This window comes from Ursus arctos, unplaced genomic scaffold (genome assembly GCF_023065955.2).
Source record: "Ursus arctos isolate Adak ecotype North America unplaced genomic scaffold, UrsArc2.0 scaffold_18, whole genome shotgun sequence".
Taxonomy (NCBI): Eukaryota; Metazoa; Chordata; class Mammalia; order Carnivora; family Ursidae; genus Ursus; species Ursus arctos.
The window spans coordinates 31,272,587-31,297,710 of NW_026622852.1; the positions used below are offsets into that span (position 1 = coordinate 31,272,587).

General features: G+C 38.6%; 1 protein-coding gene and 1 long non-coding RNA gene across 3 annotated transcripts in view; one reads left to right on the forward strand and one right to left on the reverse strand.

Moving 5' to 3' along the window:
* PLPPR1 (phospholipid phosphatase related 1) overlaps positions 1-25,124 on the forward strand; it is a 582,239-nt gene that overhangs the window by 256,577 nt on the left and 300,538 nt on the right. The window lies entirely within an intron of this gene.
* LOC123001421 (uncharacterized) overlaps positions 16,142-25,124 on the reverse strand; it is a 50,164-nt gene continuing 41,181 nt past the window's right edge. Inside the window, exons 2-3 of the long non-coding RNA XR_006410290.2 lie at positions 19,835-20,005; positions 16,142-16,279 (exon numbers count right to left, since the gene is read on the reverse strand). This is a non-coding gene — a long non-coding RNA (uncharacterized LOC123001421). The remainder of the gene's footprint in view (positions 16,280-19,834; positions 20,006-25,124) is intronic.

The following is a 25,124-nucleotide window of genomic DNA, read 5'->3' on the forward strand; positions in this document are numbered from 1 at the left end:
TTATACTCAGTCATTTGCTATTATTGCTGGTTTTCTTTTTAAGCTACAAGAACAAAGAGAGAATCCCAAAGATTATTGGGTTCAGCTATCAAGTCCCAAACAGCTGACAAAAATTAGAATAACTAGATTCAGCCATACTAGCTAATAGGAATCCAAACCAAGAGCTAGTGGGGCTCCCACAAAGACTTCTTGGGGGCATATATCATGATTTTGTGCATGTTCAAGTCCTTGTACCTGTTGGCTGGGGATTAGATATGTCCTTTTTTATTTGTTCAACAGTATCAGCAAAGTAGTCCTTAGAGTTTATTGCTAATACTGAGGCAGCTGTAAGAAAAGTCACATCAAGGTGAAAATGCTGATCATTACTGAAATGAGTTTTATGTGTGTAGTGTATTTTGTCCCCACAGACAAATGTCTTTGACTTAAATAATTGCAAGATTTTCTAACTCCTTGACTTTGGAAAAGGAAAAATTAAATATCAAGTGATCTTTGTCACAGAGGAGGGATATGCTGGGGTAAAACATAAAAACAGAGAACTTTCTGGCTTTGGTTTCCAAAACCTAAATTTTTAGAAATCTGTGAAGAATTGTAGGCACACATAAAATATTTGTGAGTTTGAAGAGAGAGGGGTCCCTTTCTCCGTCTCCCAAACCCAGGCAAGAAAAGGTTTCCTTAGAAGGAGTGTTGTGGTTTTGGGGGAGAAATGGGAGGGAAATGAAAGAGTAGAGAGACTTGGTAGAGAAGGTCTGCAAAGAGTGGTCTTGTATCCTACTCCCAGGCAGAGTCCTAAAGCTGAGCCAGTCACTGCCCACTTGGTTCTGGAGTGGCAAATCAGAGTGGATCTCAAGACCCCTGCTAGTAATTCTGGAAAAAATGCTCAGTCTCTCCCTTTGGAAAAGTTAAACTACTTTTGTCAGCACAAGGGAAGCTACCTTCAACACAAAGCTGACTAGAAGGAGGAGAGCAAACCCAAGATAAGTTCAGTGAACAGCTGGCCTCCTAATCAGTAAGAACTGCTATATTATATGTGGAATTTGAGAAACAAAACAAACAAACAGCAACAATAACAGAGACAAATAAAAAAACAGACGTCTAAATAGAAAGAACAAACTGGTGGTTGCCAGAAAGGAGGTGAGTGAGGGAATGGGTGAAATAGGCAATGGGGATTAAAAGTATACTTACCATGATGAGCACTGAGTAATGTATAGAATTGTTGAGTCACTATATTGTAACCTGAAACTAATATAACTCTGTATGTTAATTATACTGGAATTAAAAATAAATAATTTAAAAATAGAACTGCTGTATTAAATTGCATGTGAAGCCCATGCTATATTTGAACTTTTCATCTACATAAGATATCTCTTTTATTATTAATTAAGCCAGTCTGAATTAGGTATTCTGTTACTTGGAATCAGTGTTATCTAATGTGGTAAGACAACCACTATTTTTTATGTACTTTCTGTGTATGTCCAAAGCTTTAGACATAAACTCACTCAGTCTCCATATCACCCTGGAAAGTGAACATCATTGGGGCGCCTGGCTAGCTCAGTTGGTTAACTGTCCGACTTGATTTCAGCTCAGCTCATGATCTCAGGGTCATGAGTTTGAGCCCCACATGGGGCTTTGGGCTGGGCGTGGAGTCTGCTTAAGATTCTCTCTCTCCCCCTGCCCCCCCCCCCAAGCCTCCCACACTCTCTCTCTTTCTAAAAAAGAATAACAGAAAAGAAAAAAGAAAATAAAGTGAATACCATCATCTCCATTTTACAAATCAGAAAGCCGGGGTTCAGAATGGTTGCTCAAGATGGCAGACCAGGGATTTGGATCTGCGTCTATTAAGACCCAAAGCCTGGATTCTTTCCTCTTTTATCATATTATATTCCAATTATATAGTCCCAGGTTAGACATTTTATTAAAGTTCTTTATTCAATGTGTCACATGCTTTTTGCGGACTTCTTTTTAGAACTACTTCCAACCACCAATGTTTTTTGAGGTACAGGCCACACAGTCTACAAAGTAAAATTTTACTATTGGATCCCCAGATAGGATTCAGGAAATACAAATCAGTTATTATAAAGGATTAAAATCTATTTTGAATTTCAAAATAGACCCAAGTATTTAAGGAGCAGAATTGAATGCACTGCATTTAAGGCCTGCCTTATATGGCAACACAAAGTAGCAGAAAGTGTGGGGGTTTGTAGTTAGATAGACATGGCTAAAAATTCCAGCTTTAAGACGTCTGGGTTTATAGAGTGGCAGATTAGATGTGCCTAATATGCCACCAAAACTTCATTGGAAATCCTAAAGAATATGAAAAAAATAACAAAATTAACAATGGCAATGACAATTAAAGAGACTAGTTCAGAATCTGGCCTGACTTTTCATTGCATCATTGAAGGCAAAGGACTGAGAAGTACTTTCTAGATAATACAACATGGGCTTCACCTAAAATAGTCTTCCTGGAGGGTACTGAAAAACGGTTATCGATCTCTCTATACACCTACTCCAGGGTAACAAAGAGTCAGAAAAACAGTCAGAAAAGCTTAGAGCCATTATACAGTTATTCATGAAATATCCTCTAAGCCAGATGGAGCTGGAATCATCTCTTCCCTACTCTGCAACAGTTTCGCAGTCTGTCAACCCTCAAACAGCAAGCCTCTCTCTCTAATCCACACTGAATACAACTACAATGTTGTGCCTTCGGCATCTGAATGGATTGTAAGGAGGAACAGTGATAATCAGTCAAGGCTGTCTCATGACAAACATGGCTCTTGGATTGAAAGACAAGTAAACAGAAAAACAACAACAAAAATACACAAACCACAGGCGGCAATTAAAAAAATATTGACAAGGGGAGGAAACTCAGTAAATGTGGCAAGTGTGATGAGACAACATTTTGAGATGTGAAGCTATTTTTTCTCTCCTGATGCTTCCTTTTTTTCCTGTGCCTCCCACCCCTGCCCCATTCAAGGAGCTGGGAAGTTCTGTGCTCCTTGCACAGGGCAGAGATGGGACAGGATAGAAGATAGAAACAGGGGCGCCTGGGTGGCACAGCGGTTAAGCGTCTGCCTTCGGCTCAGGGCGTGATCCTGGTGTTAGGGGATCGAGCCCCACATCAGGCTCCTCTGCTCTGAGCCTGCTTCTTCCTCTCCCACTCCCCCTGCTTGTGTTCCCTCTCTCGCTGGCTGTCTCTATCTCTGTCGAATAAATAAATAAAATCTTAAAAAAAAGAAGAAGAAGATAGAAACAAAGGAATATTATTGACATTATCTCCAAAAGCCTAAATTCTCAGGTGACTGGAGAAGACTTTCGGCATGGGCAAAATGTTTAGGGTTAATGAAAAAGAGGTTTACTTTTCTACCCCAACTGGAGAAAGGGGATGGATTGTTTCAAGGAGATGGACCCTGTATCCTGCTTTCTGGAGGAGGTCTGGGGTTCAGAGAAGAAATAGATATGTGAATTTAGAGAGAATGGGTCTTGGTCAGTTTGACAGAGATTTTGGTGTCCCAGCATGACATGGAAAATTAGAATATATTTTGTGCCCATAAACTGAAAGGAAATTAGGAGAGAGAACCATCAGACCAGAAGGGGGCAGGTAGAGAAAAGCTAGTGGTATTTTTCTTCAGTGGTGACCTATGCAGATTAATGACAGAGACCAGAAGAGGAAATAGCTACCTCAGAAGAAATCTTCATGGGGAAATGATATTGAAGTCCAGATTAGAGGCCCATTCCTTGCCTCAAATGCCATAGCACTGCGTAGATCACTAAGAACTTAGACACATCTCTAAGACAAGGGGAATGAACCCCAAATTACCTGAGCTTAAGTTTTTGCCATCTTAGTGGAATAAGAAATAGATATTAAGTCGTTATTAATAATGATTATAAAGTTATATTTTATTTGCATGTCTGAGATGTAAACTGAGATAAATAATAATTACATTGGTTATAATGATAAAACTTTCATTTTACAACCTTCACTTGGGTCCATCATTTGCTCAATAAAGGGCAGTCCTTTAAAATAAATAAAAATAAATTTTATTCATTATTTTATGCCACTTTCTGAGGTAATTGGAGATTCCAACATAGGTTATAATTTGCTGTCATAAAGACTTCAAACTTAATCCAGAGACTTAATTCAGGTGGTTCAACAGTTTGGTAATAAGAACCCAAGAATCTGAAGAAATGTTAGTGCAAAATTGATTTATCCATTTCTACTCCTGTGAATCAAATATACCCAATGGTGTAAAGTCAGAATTCCTGTTAATGAAATACGCTTGCACGTTCGTTCCCGGACCTTGGGCTAAATGAATTGAGACCAGTAGAAAGATCATTTATATGACTGAAAACCATCTCTAAAAGCAGGCAGCTTTTAAGCTGTCTTTACATCAAAGTGGGTATTTGGAGAGAAGCTGCTTTTATAGGTCCATAGAACACTTTGATGTCAGTCGTTCTCTCCTTGAGATTGGAGACAGCTAACAAGCCTCTCTAAAAGCCTACCCCAGCATCTCAGCTGTTTAACTTACAGTTAAGTTTTTCAACTAACCTTGTGAGACAAATAATTCAGATGACGACATGTGACATTTTATTACTGTCTTCTAAAAATAAAGGACAGAGGAGTTTATTTGCTGTCACAATATCCAAATGACAGCACAAAAGAAAAAAATATGTTTCCAATTTTTGTTCATTTTGCTAAAAGCTTCAGAAGAATACGTGCTGATCTTTTACATTGCTTGTATAAAATATCACCTTGTGAATTCTGGATAGCTATTCCCATCCTACTTTTCTTTACAAATCCTCGCAAATATTTTGCTTGGAAATATTTTATTCAGTCACTCTCTTCCTTCTCCGATTCTGACCGCTCCCTGTATGTTAAGCACTGTGCATTGTGCTGACTTTGTAGATTACTAAGATGCAGTCTTTTCCTCAAAGAGCTCAGACGCCCTTGGGGGAAACAAATGGGTACACAGACCATTACAATTCCATGATATAAGTATTTTGATAAAGACCTGGAGTTGGCACACATTGCACACTGCATGGCCCAATGGGAAAATCTCAAACCACTACTGACGGTGAGGATGTGTGGTGGCAGGCAGGCCACGGAAGAGCCGTGTTTAGCGGTTGTATCCAGGGTTAACGTTCTCTCCAAAAGGGGCCAGTCTTCTCAAATTTCCCATTCCCACAGTGTTGGTAAAAATGTGTGCATATTCCCAAGGGCAGAATTCAGGATTCAGAGGCCCCAGTTTGGGAGAAGTCAAGCAGAGTCCCAGACAATGCCAGGCAGGAAGAGTGAGACAAGTCATTACCAGAATCAGGGAAGTTACTGAGAATTTAACATAGCAGGTGAACCTTCTAGGAAATTACCATGTGCTCTGTTTTTCACTGCTGTGGCCTCATCGGCAAGAATTGGAAGGCACATAGAATTACCTCCTGAAGATGTTAATGAAGGCATCACATGACTAAAGTCTTGGTTCTCCTCACTTATACAGAAAGAAAAAACAACAACAACTTGTAGGTAGGACCAGATCCTGATGGTAACATCAAGATATTTCTGGTGATAATCAGGGGCTGTTGTGGGAAAACTAGAGTTAAGGAGACATCCAGTGCAGGTAAGGTCGAATTTGGGAAACAGAGCAGAAGGCTTTAGTCACATTCGGTGAAGGTTTATACCAGGTCCCTAATGGGGAATAGCTGGACATTTATTCAACTCCCAAATGAATATTCTTTTTTTGTTGTTGTTAAAGATTTATTTATTTGAGAGAGAAACTCAAGCAGACTCCATGCTCAGCCCAGAGTCCAATGTGGGGCTCAGTTTCACAACCCTGAGATCACGACCTGAGCCAAAACCAAGAGTCAGACGCTTAACCAACTGCACCCCCCAGGAGCCCCCGCCACGAATATTCTTTATAACTTTCATGTATAAGTTATACATAAACCATGTGTGTGGAGTTTTTATTCCAGAACACTTGCATTATCAGGCACCCTCTTGTTTACCTTGAGGAGTCCGCAATTAAAGAATACGTTAGCTAGTTTTAAATCCTGGGTGAGCACTAATTGAATAGTGGAGTTAGGTGTCTGATGTTTGGAATTTCTGGAGCAAAACCAGGTGAGCTGTGAGCAGCCTTTGAGAGAGTGTTGCTTCTACCTTGCTTGTCTGTTTCTGGATCAAGAAGGAAGGACAAGAAGTCAGTATATTCAGACCCCTTCTTTAGGCGCTTCTCAGGCCTCCCTTTTGTGACTTATTTCTGCTGTCCAAGCTGCCTGTGATATTTCTTAGAGAATCTCAATGGGGTCCAAGGGAATGGGAGCCACAGGGTTGCTGGGTCCTCACTGTAAGGCCCTCCCTGGGCCCTTCTGAGTTGTGGAACCCAGTTTTCTCATGATGCCTGTCCTGAGGTTTATTCTCCTGAGTCCACATTTTTCCCATCCAGGACATGTAGTTCTCTTTCTCCACTGTCATTTTCTCCCTCTGAATTATCACCATAGAATTTGAGGAGGGGATTAAACCTCAAAAATTATCCAGCCCAATATCTTTTGCCCTCCACAATGTGTAGACTGAGGACACCAGAGAGAGAGGCGTCCGACCTAGGGAGTCCCAGCTTAAGGAGAGTATACAGGAAAGAAGTCTGGGGATGAAACACCAGGAACAGGAACGTTTAAAGGATAAGAAGGCAAGACACACTGAAGGCAGACATGTTGGAGGAAACTGGGCTTGAGAAATGATGGGAAGCCACGGGAGTGAGGAGCGTCAGAAAGAAGGGAGTGGCTGAGAGTCCGGCACTGTGAGAGGGGCAAACATGTGGACAGGACCTTGGGACACTCATGTCCCGGTGGGGGAAAACCAGGCTGCGGGGTTGAAGAGGGGTCAGAAGGAAACCCCAGACTTTGGTGATAAAGCATCTTTGCCTTGGAAAGGAGGGAGGATTTCATTCTTTACTTGCCAATGTTCCTGAATACCTGGAGCATTCGGTGGGATTCCCAGTGATGTAAACAACAGGAAAAGCTGACTCGTGAGACAGTGAACAGCTACCCTTGATTGCAGACCTCCTTGGGAACTGGAGGATTTCTATGCGGTAGAGGAATGGACTGCGGTGAGCAGAGAGCAAGGGAGAAAGAGGCGACTTCAGTCAGTAATTCCAGGCCGTTTTTCTTGGTGGAACACAGTGAACTATCAGCTCTGTTAAGGAAGCATGTGCTTTTGTAATGTAATTTAAAAAAAATTTTTTTTTTTCAAATTTCTGTAGCTTTTTGAGGAGCTGATGAAATAGATTGTCTGCTCGTTACGTGTTGCAGAGTTATTTTTCTGCCTGGGGTGATTTTATTCTCAGGGGAAATGGGTGCTATTTCTGTAAATCTCAAACATTACATGCATCAGAGAACTCAAGGAAAAAGCTTTTATTCTCTTGAGAACAACACAAATAGCTCCGGTTTCTTCTACCTCTTGTTTAAAGCCACCTCATAAAGTGCTATCACAAACAAGTTACAAGGATGAATTGTTTAGAGCTATAAAGTTTTCTGTGTGCAAATGCACGCACGTATTGCACTTATACTCCCCTTGTAGTGGCACTATCCTCTCTAAGAGCACTTTAGAAGACTCAATATGGATTTTACGATTTTATTCACTGAATAAAATACAGTTATTTTTGTCTTTTTTTTGTATTTATAAAATAAATACAGACAAATAAGAAACCTGCATGTTAAAAGGTAAATAAATGATGGATATAAAAAATTTCAAATCTTTCTAAAAAGACTGAAATCTAGCCGTTTGGTAATGGAATGCTGATTTCCTATTCGTGTTTTTCCTCGTTAAAAACCAGATGGTAGTTCTCAAAATTCAAAGTATAAACGGCAAAGCACAACTTGCATTTTTTCCCTTTTTGTGTTAAATGGTAAACCTTACATGGGCCGAGTGGTACCTCTGATGGCTGGCTCATGGTTGAGAGACTTCTCAACCATTAGACGTGACCTTGTGCACCATATTCCTTTGCAGAAGGGAATTAGGTCACCTAATTCCATTTCCATTTCAAATATCTTTTTAAAAAAATTCTTCCTCCCAAATGAGCCTCATTTTTTTTCCTTCATATTTTCTACATAGTCTTCCTTTTGCAAGTTCTTCAGCTGGAAGTTAGGATTCCATAAATATCCCCAAAGTTGGCTGGGGTCAGAGTGAACTTAGGAGAGTTTGGTAGGCCTACATGACCCAAACTACTGGGCAACTTCAAAACTAAGATGCTCTCTATTTTGCACATTCAGAATCAAACCTCATATGTCTCCATAAAATGTACTTTTAATTCCAGGCATCGTCTTATTTTCCCTGCTGTATCTTGAGCAGCTAGCGTAGTATCTGGCAGATAGGAGACTTTCACTAAATAATTCTTGAATAAATAGATGGAGGATAATGCTGTGGCTTCAAAGAAACAAATATTTTCAGAGAAGCAAACATATTTGGTTTAGTCTAGGTGACTGATTTTGTCCATTTTGTTCACATTCCAAAGCAAAGCATTCCATTATGTGGCCAGATAAAAATGGGAGCAACACACGCACAGTCAAAGCTAATAGCCATAATATAGATGTGTGGATGATGGGGCAGCAATTTCTGTTACTGTTGAGAGCAGGGCAGATCCAGCTGATGTCTGGAATTCAGGGTGCCAAAATGAGTCAACTTATTCTTCCTGAGGATTACCAGGGTCTTCTGTTGTCACAGGTTTAGGTACACATAGTTAAATCGCACCTGGGTGAGACATAGAATATGTAACAGTGGAGAAAGATTGGTACATGAATGGGTAAATGATCTGGGTTTTGACTGCATTTCAATTCTTAGATTCCTGCTACTATCTCCTCTGCCGTAGGAGAGAACTTAGGGAGAGTCTAAAATCATAAAACCTCTTACAAGATACAGATTCTCCATGTTTGAAGGCATCTTTTGCAAAAACAAAATCATAGTCACCTGAATTGTAACACATGTGAGGACATACATAGTCAGTATAGAATTTCCAGCTTGAAGTACCTATCTTTGGGATGGTCACTGAGATAAATGGAAACCCCCAAATCAATTTTTACATAAGCCGATCATTTAACATTCTTTCAGTCTTCCTCAATGCAATGAGATGAGTAATATGAAAACCTGCTCCTTTAGTGGACTTGTTTAGTGTCCCTTATTTCAGGAGGAAAATAATCTGACAGCAACAAAAGTATATAACAAAGCATTGCCCACCTGTTCTCAGATAAGTTCTCGGATAAGTGCCGCAGTTACCTACTTCATTTGACAGTGGACATTTGAAACAGCCTTACAGATCATTGGCAGTACTCCATTCCAGGAAGAAACTACTGTCCGGTATAAAATCTAGGGATTAAATTTTATTTCAACAACTAGTTCAAATGCCTGTTTTTATGCAGCCATCGTGCTCTCAAGTACACCAAGACATATCCTGTACTTGTTGTAGAGCTGACTGGGTATGCAACTATCTGGGGACTCCCTCTGCTTGTCAGGCCCAGCTCAGCAGCTGCTCTGAGTTGGTTTGGAGATTCTCAGTCTCTTGTAAACTGTAACTGAAGTAAGGTCAGTAGTGGAACTGAGGCAATAAAGGTGATTGTATTGCATCATGGCCCCTTGGGCTATGAGGACAGTTTGTGATTTGGCAAGTTCCACCTGGTAATGAATGTGGGTATTGAGTAGTCTGTCTAGCTGATTCACCATTCTATCCTTGAATCTAATGCACTGCCGAGCTTACGGTTGCTGCATATAGTTGTAACATATATGTGTTGAGTACATGAATTCAGAGCTAAGCAAATTGGTGGTAAAGAATGAGCCAAAAAGAAAAAGATAGATCTCTACCCAAATAAGTCTGTTTGTTAAATATTAAACAAAATTGGCAAGTTTCTTTTGCACTCTGGAGCATCTCAAATCTTTGGTATGTATTGTGAACCCTCAGGAGAAGGATTTAGCAAGGCAGTTTCCCAAGCTTTTTTTGAGTGTAAAACCCTTTGTTCTCAAAGTACTGATTAGCATCTCTCTGCAGCACTTGGACTCATGCATTTAAAAATCAGTATGATATAATGGGCAAAAAAATGTGCTCAACCTGATTGATTTTGCTACATTTAGAGGTATTCGGGGTTGGGGTGGGTGGATGTGCACGTGCACGTGCATGCACGTGCTGGGCCTTTATGACAATTGAGTACATAAATATTTAAATGAATCCACATCTATAATCTATTTTGATAATAAGAATAATAAGTTATTCTGTCAGTTCTGAAGTAACATAAGTCTTGATCCTTAATCTGCCAAACAGTTGCAAAAACAAGTTATACTTAAGATCATATAAGCACATGGTGGGGGTGGTTCTGGTGCATCTACATTCAAAACACCAGGGAGCTTGTTAATTGTTAAATAAAGGTCACTGAACGTCATCTCCTCTCCAGAGTTTCTGGAGACAGATATAGAGAGGCCTAGGTATCTGCATTTAAAACTATCCCAAATGATTCTAAAGCAATTAGGTCAATGGATGACAGTCTGAGTAATACTCGTATAAACAACATCACAATATATCATTACAGTGGTCAAGTGTATCTAGTTTTTCTATCAGAGTTTCTCTCTCTTGCCAGTTCATACCTTTTAGGCATTTTACATTTTAGATCTCCTCCAGTTTTGGAACAGATTGTAGCTGTCCTATATTATGATATAGAGATTTATGTCCTTACAGGATGTTGGCATCCTCTGCATAGAAAGAGGTAAGAAAAGTCTAACTCAGACTTTGCTTGGGGACCCATTTTTACTATTTACGTTTATGGGTAAGATCTTATGTCAGCAAGGGTTGATCTTGTATATTGAGTTGGAAGCTGCAGGAATGGTGAGTGGGGGAGGGATGCCATCCAGACAAGGGAGATTGGGTAAATCCCTTTTGAGACTGGATTCCCTCACATCAGTCAAGCTAATGGGCTGGTAGGATGGCGAAGCATGATGACCAGTGTCATAGGCTCTGGAGTCAAGGTATTCTGACTCTACCACTTAATAGCGCTGGGACCTCAGCAAGTTACTTAACTTCTCTGAGCATTGGGTTTTTTTCTTTTCATTTGCAAAATGAGAATGACAGGAGTATGTATCCTATAGGGTTATTTTTGATGTTTAAATGAGATGGTTTCTGTGAAGGATATAGCCTTGTACCTGGCATATGGTAAGCAATTAAGATTAGCAATTATTATCTTGAATGACAGTGGCCTTGAGTGCCTCTGTTATGTATTCGCCATCCAATTAAATCTAGGGAGATTGGTGATATTGTCCTTAAAAACAAAACAAGAACTATGTCATCTTACATGGAGTAGTAGGATTTGGAGCTCAACGAATTTGGGATCAAATGTTAGCTTCATCTCTCACATTTACAAGCTGTGTGAATTTGGGCAAGTTATTTAACCCATGTGAACCCATTTCCTTACCTGTAAATAGGTATAGAGTACCTAAGGATAAGTGATGGCTGTCATCATTGCCATTAACTTTGAGTTGCTCAGGCACTTGGCATTTCATTGTCCTTGTGGGATCAATTTAAGTGTTCCTGCATTTTTTTTTAAACCTCATTTCATTATGTTGAGTTCATTGAGAAGATTCCCTGACTTCCCAACAGGAACCAGAGAATGCCCAGAACTCAGGCCCAGTTAGAGTTCCAAGATCCATCCCCATCAGGGAATGAATGAGAATAGAAGGCAACCATGAGATGTGGTGTGAAGAGAAACCAGGTTCTAAATCCTAGGCAAGGATGAGCTCAGGTAGGAAAAGAAGCTCTAAAGTGTGCAAGACCAAGTTGGGAGTGAAGAAAGAAAGCAATGTATGAAGCAAAGGTTTTGAAACAGGCGTAGGCAAGGCAGATTGAATGTGTTCCAGAGGCAATGTCTGGAAATATTCTTCAGGCAACTCTCTAGAATGAGAGAAGCCTTTCAAGAAATTTCTAGATGAAGCCCTTGGTGGGTAAAGAAACTGTTAAGGGAACCATGGTATTTTGGACAGTGCCAAGTAGTATCATTATTCTTACTTTCCATATTATACTGTGAGCTCCTTGAGACTAGGGCCTGTGTCTTATTCAATTCTGGTTTCTGAATCTCTAGAAGTCAGGTAGTAAATGTTTAATATGAGTTGGTTTAGAGAGATCAAGGGATCAACCTTGTGTATTTCATTCCCTTCTATTTCTAGGTCATTTATTAAATATCTCAGGGTCCTTTAGCTTGATTATATATTTTGCTGAGAAAGTTTTTCGTATTTTCATCAGTCCAATGTTTTTTGTGATAAGAATTCAAATTTATTTTATTTATCTAGAATAGTTATTGGACAGAATATATTTCCTACTTAGTAATGGTGTGTATATTGTACAGCAAGGGAAATCAAGGAGCATTTTAAAATCTTCAGTATTTTTCATACCATTTTTTTAAAAAAGATTATAAAAATCTATGAAAATAAAAATGGAAAAAGTAATTTTTACTTTGCCAGATAAATATTGTATTACTAGTTTGATATGAACGTGAAAAAGTTAAAACTTGGCCCAAATAAGGACATACAATTTTGGATCGCAATGCCCCCATGTGAGGATTTCTTATAAGTCAACTGGTGTGCCATATAGAGACACATATTTGTGATGTTGTTGATGGAAAATGAGAAAATTTGTGTTACTTAAAGGAGAGGAAATTAGGAGACATTTCTTAGAATCCTCATCATTGTCTCTCAGTTTTCAAAGAAAGTAATCACAGGGTAATTTAGGAATATTTACATAAAATTTTAAAGAACTGTATTATATTACAATATCTTTTTCAAACACCAACATACTTCAACACCTGCAATTTCCTTCATCAGGGAAGATCTGTTTTTCATTCTCTAAGTTGGGAGCAATACTCGGATGCAGAGGTTTAACTCTTGATCAGCAGGACACTTGAAGACAGAGCCTGTGATTAGGAGCTGTCGACTTGATTCTGCCTGGGGGATGCACTGGGGCCTCTAGACTGCAGCTGAGGACTGATAGTGTATGTGGCTTTTTGGTGTGTCTTTAGGATGGAAAGAACTCTTACCATGATAGTTGCCACAGAAGAGATGGTCAAAGTCACTTAATGCTCAATCCCAACTTAGAAGGGATCTCATCTTTCTTACATTTTTTAGCTCTTCTCTATTTTAGAGTGACATCATCACCATCATCCTTCAACCCGCTAAGCATAGAACTTGTCATTTGCTGAATTTCTATAGTAGTTTGTCCTCAACTTTATTTTTTTTAAATTTTTTATTATGTTACGTTAGTCACCATACAGTACATCATTAGTTTTTGATGTAGTGTTCCATGATTCATTGTTTGTGTATAACACCCAGTGCTCCATGCAGTACATGCCTGTCCTCAACTTTAGTTCTGCTTTTCTTTACTGTTGATTGTAATAATAAATTTCAAAATAATGGCAGTTATCACTTACCGCATATTTACTCTGTTCCAGACATGGTGTTAAGTAGTACATACATTTTTTTTTCCACCATTATAATCACCTGTGTCAGGATCATTCTAAGTGTAAGTAATTACTAACTACTTGCAATTACAAAGAGGCTAAGTCCTTGTTTCTGATTTGGGAGTTTTATGTTTTTGCAATGTCTTTTTTCCCCTTAGGATTACTGCATTTTAATGATGATTGCAAAAGACTCCTAAAAATGCTGCAGTCGGTTCTAAAAGTCTTTGGTGGTATTTGTCATCTAAAATTTTCCTTCTGCTGGTTTTCTCAAGGAGCAGACCATCTCTCTGGAGATTGTGCAACTTCAGCTTCTACTGTTTTTCATCCCTTTGGTATTATTGGTATCATTTATTTCTCATTTGAAGTTACAGTTGAAGGCAAAAAACGATGACCGTTTTCAGGATACTCAAACTTCTTTATCCCTACAAACAAATTATTTTGTCTTTACATAAAATGCCAAATTTCATCTGTAGTTATTAGATAAGAATATTAATAGTCCTGGGTAAATGTAAAACTATTTGAACTTCCATGAACACGACTGAACTTCAATGTCAAGGAATTCCACTTTGTGCAGGTGTTGCCACTGTCATCAGAAGCATGGCTGAGTATAGGGCTCTTGACCATCTCTGCTCCCACTCCAGAAGTCTTAGCATTTAATATTTACAAAGTACTTTAACGTCACAAAATCCCATGTAATAACCAAGACTTTATTAGGAGATTTGCTTTATGAATACAGGAAGAAGAGCTACACCTTCATGGGAGCTCTGATGTGTTCGGATTCAGAGGCAGTTGACGTTGCTCCAGGCACAGTAGTGTGTCCACTTTGCACCCGAGGCAGAGGGAGCAGGTGACCGGTGACCTCTGTCAAGTTGTCTTCAAACACTGAAATACAGAAGTCACAACTCCGCCTCCAGATCTCAGCTGCCTTTGGAATGCTTGTGACTATGAACACAAATGAGCCTGTTTCTCCTCAGTGCAGCAGCATTTGTGCAGCCGAGCTGCAAAAACACATGAGGTGACTGGCCTTCTAATAAACTTCAGTGATCTTTTTTCTAATTTTAGGCAGCCTCCACCTATTCCCCCTCTCCCAATATGGATGGACCCCTCAGTTCCATTTCAGCTGGTAATGCTCAAGGTCCTAGGAGAGGAATCTGTGTGTGTATATGTATACACAGACACATACCCCTAAATATGTAGTGTATGTGTAAACACATTGAAAGAGGTCTGGAATTACATCAATAGTATCGTAAAAGTGGCCGTATATATACATATAAAACCACACTCATATTACTTTGAATAATTGAACCATAAAATGCACACTTCTTGAATACTCTGCAAGAGAGTTTCTTTTTTTTTTTTTTTTAAGGATTTTATTTATTTATTTGACAGAGATAGAGACAGCCAGCGAGAGAGGGAACACAAGCAGGGGGAGTGGGAGAGGAAGAAGCAGGCTCATAGCAGAGGAGCCTGATGTGGGACTCGATCCCATAACGCCAGGATCACGCCCTGAGCCGAAGGCAGACGCTTAACCGCTGTGCCACCCAGGCGCCCCTGCAAGAGAGTTTCTATATGGTTAACTAGCACTTACTCTGCAAAGAATGTAAACCCTATAAATCCTACAAATCTGTGTAGGCTCACACAATCCCAAATGCCCAGTTCTGCAAACTTCCAGCATTCTCCCATGGAAAGGGGGAAGTAAAGGTGATTGGCGTTTGAACCAAGAACAGCAGATATAAGGTACCCTTATTTATGAATTGGCCCTTGGGATTTTAAAAAATCTGAGTAAATGATTCATCCAGTTAGAAGCTTTTCTGACTCATTTTCTGCCGAAGGCACAGGGAGGGTGTAGTGGTGGTGGAATTGCTCCTGAGCTGTGCGATCGTAAGGCAGGGTTGTTGGGAAAAGCCTGAGCCGGGACCCTGTTATGGATTGGGTGCTCTGGGCCCAGCACTTTGATTCAGGGTGTATGGCATTCCAAAAGCTGTAAGCATGGAATCACAAATACACAAAAATACCAGAGTACAAGAAATGAGATAGAAACTCCAATTATTAATGCCAAAAAAGAAAATTTTACACATTATTTAAGGATCCACAGTAAATCAGCTATATCCTGGTAATGGAACCACATAGCTTGGGGACAAAAAAGTATGGAGGCTTTTCATGCATGCATTTACAAATCTTCTGAATTTTGAATTATGTGAATATATTATCTACTTTAAATTTTAAATAAAAATAAAAATTTTAAAAACTTTCCAAAATCTTTTCTGCCAATTATTTTACACTCCCCCTGCCAAGAAGTTAATGTGTGATGTGATGTGTGGCAGGGCCTTCAAAACTGAGTGTCAGTGGCAGAACAAAAGTTTTAAAACAGTCCTGTTATTATTTCTACTGAACTTTTGAGGGAAGCCCCATACAAATTTGATTCAAGAAATACAAAAGATTAAAAAACCCAATAAAAAGAAGGAAAATTATGAAAGATTGTCCAAGAATTCTCTCCTAAAATAGCTCAGGGTCTAGATTTTTTTTTACACCTGAGGTTTAGCCAACCTTTTAAATGAGTTATTTCTATGCTAAACTATTCCTGTTCATGGAAAAAGTTGTTTTTTAATACATTTTATGGGATAACTCTGACATCAAAACCTGATAAAGGCAGCATAAAAAAAGAAAAATACCTGCCAATTTCCCCCTTTTCTTTGAACAGCAGCAGTTTTTCATAGCTTCATTGGCCTAGTCTATGCTTGTCCGCTACTGGGAATGAAGTTCAGAAGGGTCTGTCAGAGATGCTGTGTGTTCTTGTCCAAAGATTGTATAGATGAAACTTAAATGCAGATAGGAAGGAAGGACAAAGGGGGGAGAAAATAGATTATCAGCTCAAGCCAAAGGTTAGATTTCCTATTATTTACTTCTGTTACAAACTAGATCCCCACAGAAGTCTTCCCTACAATACACACATGCATGCACACGTGCACATACGCACACAACGCACACACACACACATCACACTACACACTACACACAAACCCACTTCTCTGCTTGTTTCATACATTTCTACCTGTATACACCTCTGTAGAGGTCTTTGGTATTGTGCCCATTGCTGCCAGTCTGCAAAATGTGTCAGATGGTGCATTTCCCATCAACTCCTCAGCCTCCTCTTGTCCTCAGACTCTTCCTCTCCAAGCTAGGAGCTTGTTTCATTTGCTTTCCAGGTAAGCTGTTCTTTCTCAGGAACACATCTCATATCCATTTTCAATGGGTTCCATTAATCTGGTCCAGTTAGTACTGTTCTTCCAGGCATCTATTCCCAATTTCTTATGTGTGGATCCTATTTGTACATTTTGTTGGTCATTTTCTTGGGAATTTGGGGAAGGGAAGCCCTTACCATCATCTTGTCTGGAAGTATCTTTACAGCACTTCATTAAATAGTGTACTTGTACATTTTACTAAAACTGATTTTTGATTCTTTGAGGAGTCCCTCTGACCACAAAATGAGAAAATGAGAGCACACTTTTTTGTTTTCGTAGTACATTTTATTGTGAAAGTAATTTGTTGATTTTACTTTGAGCATAATTTCCTTCTTATAGAATGAGAAATAAAGAAAAAAATATATTTCCTCTATTTCTCCTTCACATGCCTCAAGTAAATGCTCTTATTACTTTTATTTGTCTTCCTCTTGCATTCTATGCAGAACAATTGTGTCTGTACAATTATTCTTGCTCTTGTATAAAGAATTAACAGTGATTCCCATGCATCTTTGGAATTCCATTTCTTATCTTTTATACCGCATTACTCTCTCATAACCAGTTCTAGCTGCAAATCTATTACGAATTATTTTATGGGCAATTTATTCTTTTCTTTCCAAAGTCTAAGTATGTTTTTTTTTTCCTATTACCACTACGTGACAAATGTTTCAATTTATAATTTTCTAGGAATTCCTTTAATGTCCAAAGCATCTGATAAAATACACATGGGATCACAAGCTTCCATTTGCTTCAGTACATTTTCAATTATAGATAGTGGAGTGCTTAGACCTTCTGAGCTCCCAGAACATATATAATCTCCCATAACTGCAGCAGACCTCCAGCTGCTTCTGTCATCGCTCAAACTGGGGGTCTCAGGTGGATCAGTGTGCGAGATAGTCCACGTGGGATTTTAAACTGTTTGTTTAGAATTACAGATTGATGCTTGCCACCACTGCCTCTCAAACACATTCAAAAGGAATAATAAAAGCTCTAGCAGCCTGGTGTATTTTCCCTGCCACCCCAACATAACTGTTAGAGAGGAAACATCACGGTGAAGTGGAAATATTACAAACTCAGAGTCAACAGATCTGGATGGAATAAAGTTTTACTACCTATTACATGCATGACTTTGGACTCTGCCCTTACCTTTTCTGAGTCTCAGTAAAATGGGGTTTATATTAGAAGCTACCTCAGAGCCAGGACCATTGTGAACATGAATATGGTAATGAAGGAGCCAATAAGTGAGTTTTTATGAAATAGAGTGAAATGTCACAATGCTCGGACATGTGTCAAAGTGTGCAAGATCCATAGGCCCTGATTTTAGAGGCTGGTGGTGAGGGCCAGCCCTACCCATCATCCTTCCCCAATCCCCACTCCCATCAGTGGCTGTCGTTTTCCTCTGCCAGCAATTCCCTGGCTCACTCTTGAGGACAGGTTTCTTCTGAAACAGAAGCTGAGGCCTGCAGTGGGCTCACTCTCAGCACTGTTCCGCTTGGGACATGTTGATTTTCAAAGCGTGAGTTGTCCAGCGGGCAGTTAGATTTAGAAACAAGGAGCTCAGTAAGCTTAAAAATCAACGGAGAGGACTTGAACCAAAGAAATCATCTCAAATAGAGAATCAGCCTTTTGTATTAGGAGGCCTATTATAGCATTCTTCACAAAAGAAGAAAAAAATTATAGGGGCGCCTGGGTGGCACAGCGGTTGAGCGTCTGCCTTCGGCTCAGGGCGTGATCCTGGCATTATGGGATCAAGCCCCACATCAGGCTCCTCCGCTATGAGCCTGCTTCTTCCTCTCCCACTCCCCCTGCTTGTGTTCCCTCTCTTGCCGGCTGTCTCTATCTCTGTCGAATAAATAAATAAAATCTTTAAAAAAAAAAAAAGAAGAAAAAATTATAGAGGCCACCCAAACATCCAGTAATAAAGGATTAGTTAAGTACACTGAAAAAAAAATCACTTGGGATATTATACAATTTCAGTGGTTAAATTTATGGATACCTTAGGTAATTCAGAGAACAGGTTGTAATGCTTAGCAAAAAAGCAAAATGAAAAACTCAGTATACATTTTGATATCAGTTATGTAAAACAATTTTGTGAAAAAATAAAAAGTTCGGATGAAGTACACCAACACGTTAACGGTAATTGTCTCTGGGTTGTGAGTTTAAGGTGATTTCAATTTTCTGAGTAATTTTCTATACTTTCAGATCTCCAGTCATGGCCATATTTTGTAGGCAGAAAGGGTAGCTTTTGCCAGAACACTGACTGGGGTTTTACGAGGGGTTTTAAAACGTGGCATTATCTTGGAGAGTTTGGCATGGCCCAGGGTCAGCCCTCAGGCTGTCACCTTCTGGTGTTATCAGAAGGTCACTTGCCTAGCCTGTAATCAGAGCAAATGAAGGTGGTTAGTCTTGAGAGATATTTTATCATGGCCAAGGGGAAACATAATAAATCACCCGTGCCCACAGCAGAAATCACCTCTCCAATGATGGGAAAGCTTGCACTCCTCTGCCTGAACAGTGCCGAACGAAACACGGTCAGCCTCTGGCTCTGCCTTTCTCTTTTCCATGCATTATGCTGACCCTTCTCTTTGCATGTAATTAATTAGGTTTTGCTTACCAAATAGTATCACAATCCAGTCAGCTTCCCTCAGTTCACTCCCAAGTCACATCTGTTTCTTTTCAGGCATTTCTGGTCCACTTCCGTCATTGACTAGTCCTGTTCTTTGTGTGTAAATCTTATTTCCAAATTCTTAAAAAACACTTTAATATCATCCTAATGTACTGGGAATGGCATATACTCATTTTCACAATGGGAAAATAACTTTTGAGAAGGTGCAGAGAATGGTTTGTTTTATAAGCACACCCATGAATGCACTTAGTTGTGTGTGTGTGTGTGTGTGTGTGTGTGTGTGTGTGTGTTTTAAGCAATCATGCTAGAGGCAATCCTCTGGCCATTGCCAAAAACATTCTTGATTTTGTCATTTTAGCTTGATCACCTGCCTTATTGTTCAAATTCACAATGATTTTTGGCTGTTTCCAAATTACTAATTGACCCTCAGAGGGCATAGAAACTATCTTTAAAAATCTACAATAGGCTCTCAGTCAAGATCCATAGAGCAAATGAGGAGATTACTTACACTGGGTCATGACAGTTTTCCTGGAACAAGGGTCCACTGGAAGAGTAAGACAACCGGGAATGTCAGCTAAAATATCAGTTGGTAACTTAGTGGCACATCTCATCATCACTCAGAACTTGACGTAACCACAGCTGTAGGGGACACTTCGAGTCACTTCGCCTAGGCTGGCTTCTAGTATACAGCAAATACAACTGTTTTATGGCTTGTGAGAAGGTCTTCATCACCTTTAATCCAATAGTTCCAAGAAACAATTAAGAGAAAGAAAGTACCCATTTGATGGGTACTTACCATATTCCAGATAAGATAATAAGATATTATTTTATCAAATATATAATATTTATTTAATTTTCATAGCAGTCATCAAAAATATGTTAATATCCTTATGTTATAGAAGATGAGACTAAGTTTATAGAGGTAAACAGTTTGCCAAATGTTATTTTTAGTAAATGTTGCTAGAATTCAAATCCAGTTTTCCATAGCTCAAGCTTGCTCTGTGACCCTGTAAAGTGGATTTCTCACAAGGTTTATTCTTGACTGTTGGGAAAGGGCTTTTTATTTTCCATTTTGGGAGTCTGGGAATTCATGCATCACACAAAGGAAATTTTGTCCTCATAATATTGGTCCCCCTCATTCTGTGGGGGTGAAGGGTAGGCAGTGGGGGGGCGGGTGTTAGAGGCTTGCAGTACCAGAGAGTTAGTCCGGTGTTAATAGGGTGACCTTTTATGAGATACTTAGGAAAACATCATACTTTTCCCAAATGCAGATTTCTACTTGAACTTAAGAAGGTGCAAACAATAATAATAATAATAGCTTACATTTATTGAGTCTTTTCTCTGTACCAGGCCCTGTGCTTAGACCTGGCATGCAATAGTGGCTAAAAATAGGCTTTCAGCCAAAAATATGCCTTCCCAAGGGACAAATCATTAAATGAGCGGTGGACCAAGATGGATATTTAATTATGGAAAATAGGACTATAGAGTAAATATTACATATATATTTTACATAAATATATTTATATATAATTGGAGACTGGGGGCATAGGCATCTCTCAAGACAACATTAAGGAATCAGTAACAGCTTCCCCAGGAATATGTGACTGCCCTTCTTAGCTATTGTGCTCAGAGAAGTAGATGAGAGCTGTTGGAAAGAGTCTAAGTTATACAGATTCAGTCCACTTGTAGCAATAGCCATAGGGATCTGGCAATAATAAGTGCAAATTGCATGAAAATGTAAATTATGAGGATTAGAAATTGATGCAGAATTTGGCTATGAACGTGAAAATTTCTTTTTTGTTTTTGTGGGTTCTTTTCCTTTTGTGAACTAAGGATAGTGTTTCCCCAAAGCATCCTGGCTCACATGCATTCCTCTGTCATGTTTGCAGCATGTAGCACTGATACATACATACATCTATATGTGGACCATATAAACTAGAGGTGGCTCTTTCTCAGATAAATAGTAATGGGTTTTCACTGTTGTGTCATTCTAAATTTAGCAGTGAAGGATCTCCTCTAATTTCAACAAGTGAGTTCACTCCCATAAAGGCTTCCTTGCGTTTTCTGGGGTGTAATTCTTCTGTACAGTCATTCTGTTCTCTGTGGACTTGATGCCGCATTCTTTCCTCAGGCAAGCATCTTATTGATCGTCCTCAGGGTTTGGCTAAATTAGACCTGGGGAGTGTGAAATTGGTGAATTCACAGTTCTCGTGTCTCACTGTGACTCTATTAGGTCACCTCTTTAGAGTCTGGATTTAAGTAAATCTATGATTCTGGGTAAACCATGCTAGTGAGAAAAAAGTTACTATACACATTGTCAAGAAACAGGGCCATGTTGGTTCTAATAAAAATAAAGTGCACTGGTTTTCCAAATTAGTTTTATAGTAACTTCAGTGGCATATTTTTATAATTCCATAGATTGTACGAAATACTTTGTGTACATTGTATCATTTAACCGTATTACTTAGGTATTACTGTGCTCATTTTGCTGGTGAGAAAATTTAAATTCAGGAAAGTTATAATTTATTTGTGATCACAGAATCATTAAGAGGCAAAACCCTAAGTGTAAACCTAGTCATATATTCCCAAATTCTGTGCTCTTTCCTGAAGATTACCCTGGTTTTTCTGTGAAAAGACTTTAAAGTCAAGTAGACCTGCTGATATTGTATGGGACATTTTGAATTAGGTAATAATATAATAAATTAGTAATTGCAATATGTATTGCCAAGGAAAGAAAAAAGTTAGTTTGATGAATATTCTATAAAATGAGCCATTGTTACTTATGGGTCCCTAAAGAAAAATCTACCCTCAGGCTTTGGGAAGAGAAAATAACTAGCCAGGCCTTCAAGAAAATATGCAAAGGTTTAACCTCATAGAGTGTTTATTAGAAACTTCTGGTTGGCTTCTTGGAACACAGCTGAATGGGTGGTTATAGAGCCAACAAACAGAAGTTATTTTGACCCACACCCCACCCCATGTTTGTATTTATTGAACACCTACTATGTGCAGGGTTCTGTGCTGGCTGCTGGGAATAGAGCCATGAAGAGAACCCTGTCCTCACAAGGTGGGGAGAGGAAGATCTGAGCTTTCTTCCTCTTCTTGTAAAGGCATTAATCTCATCATGGGGATTCTCTGTGCATGATCTCAACTAAACCTAATTACCTCCCAAATTACTAAACTAAACCTAATTACCTCCTACCTCCTAATGTCATCACACTGAGGGGCAGGGTTCCAACATATGAATTTGGGGGGGACACAGACATTTGGTCCCTAACACAAGCCATATATATTGTCATTGAATTTATAATATCTCAGTGAATAGGTCTTACTTTATTTTATTTTTGCAGTTCAGATTTCAAATACTACATCATAGAATTCCAGTAAGCAGTTCATATCACAATAATTCCTTAGTTTTTATTGTGATGTTAACTGGCATGTGCCTGAATCACACGCTTTAGATCTCTTCAGTTTTACAGAAGGCAAAGTTTGTGTTATCTAGGACATAATCTATACAATCATTTAACAAAAAATGAAAAGTATAGTGTAGTTTCTAAAGGAAGCATTCCCCAAATGTGGAGGATTTCAGCTGGCATCCACGTTCTTTGATAATCTCTAAGATCTTCAGCAGATAGAGGACTTTATTATTTTCAGAGTGTTAGCTGGAAGTAATTTGTAAACATAGTGTTTTCTATCACAATCTTATTTTTACATTGGTATTTCCGGTATCTACTTGCTGTTTTCCTTGATCAGAATCCTCCCTAATGTTGACTAATGGCACAAATGGGGCAGAAAATGGAGACATTGAAAGGGCATGTGTATATTTTTAGCTATAAAATTCTCACCGAAAGAGTTGAATGCTTGAAATACAGTGCGAATATAATTGGATGCTTAAAACTGAACACAAACATAATTAGTGCTAGAGTGGATTTGGTTCCCAGTAAAAATGTAAATGATTTAGTTTAAAATGTTTGGGATAAAAATATTAATTCTAGGTTGTGAATTTAAGAATGCATTTGATAACAAGTATTGAACAGGTAAAAGTATAGTTCAAATAAGGTGTAAATATTCTATATGTGTGCTTAAAAGCAAGTGGTTTTGGTAATGTTTAATATTTGTGCTGTAATTGAAATTACTCAAGAAATGTATCACATTTTTTATAAAATACATTAAATTAGTGTGGTTTTAAAATTAGAGTTTAAAGGCAAAATATAGTAATAATTATAATTGTGAATAGGACTTAAAATATGAAAAAGAACATATTTATTGGACATGAACCTATGCAATTTGAGAATCACCTGGCCCTTGAGCATCTTGCAGAGGTGGAGATGCTGATAGCATTCAATAAGGACTTGATGAATAACTAAATAAATATTTAAATATATATTCTTTTTAGATTTTTCCCCTTATGTCTGAAATGATCTTCCCTTCAAAAGAACTCCAAACAAACCTAATTAAGGGATTTTTTTTTCACTAATACAGTTTTTTTTCTAAATTATTGTTGAATTCTGTATGTTGATAGTGAGCAAAGAAGATTATCTGGACCATTTTTATTTTAGAAATTCAAGACACACATGCTTCTGGATACCAGAATGAGGAAATAGTTTGATAAAAGGGGTAGAGCCTTGTGAACAAAATATATTTATTAAACACAACTGGGATTAGTTGCTTTGTGCAAGAGACTACTCTTACCTGTCTGAACTATAGTAATATTCTCCCATATAACCAGCAGCCTGCATTCGAATAATTTGAAAAAAAATCACTGGTTAGCCTTAAACATGCATGAGACTTAAAATTTAACAAATTTGAACCATTCTATTTTTTAAATTACTTTATATCTCATAGTTGGGTGAAAGAAATAGTTTTTCTAGGTAAATAGATCAATGAAATAGAATAGAGAGCCCAGAAATAGACACACATAAATATAGCGGACTGATCCTTGACAAAGGAGCAAAGGAAATACAATGGAGCAAAGATAGTCTTTTCAACAAATGGTGCTGGAACATCCACACACAGGAAAATGAATCTAGACACAGACCTTATGCCCTTCACAGAAATTAACTCAAAATGGATCACAAAACTAAATGTAAAATACAAAACTATAAAATCCCTAGAAAATAGGAGAAAACCTAGATGACCTTGGATTTGGTGATGACTTTTTAGATATAACACCAAAAGCTTGGTCTGCGAAAGACTGAATTGATGAATAAGCTATACTTCATTAAAATTTAGAACTTCTGCTCTGTGACAGATAATGTCAAGAGATGGACAAGACAAGCCACAGTCTGGGAGAAAATATCAGCAAAAGACACATTGGATAAAGAATGGTTATTCAAAATATACAAAGAACTCTTAAAACTCCACAATAAGAAAACAACCCCCTAAACGGGCCAAAGACCTTAACAGACACCTTACCAAAGAAGATATATAGGTGGCAAATAAGCATGTGAAAAGATGCTTCATATTATGTCATCAATGTAATGTAAATTAAAACAAGGTACCACTACACACCCATTAAAATGGCCAAAATCTGGAACACTGACATTACCAAATGCTGGTGAAAATGTGGAGCAACAGAAACTCTCATGTATTGCTGGTGAGAATGGAAAATGGTATAGCCACCTTGGAAGAGTTTGGTGGTTACAAAACTAAACATATTCTTACCATACAGTCCAGTAATCGTGTTCCTTGGTATTTATCCAAAGGAGTTGAAAATTTATGTTCATACAAAAACCTGCACGTGGGGGCACCCACACCCCAATGTTTATAGCAACAATGTCCACAATAGCCAAACTATGGAA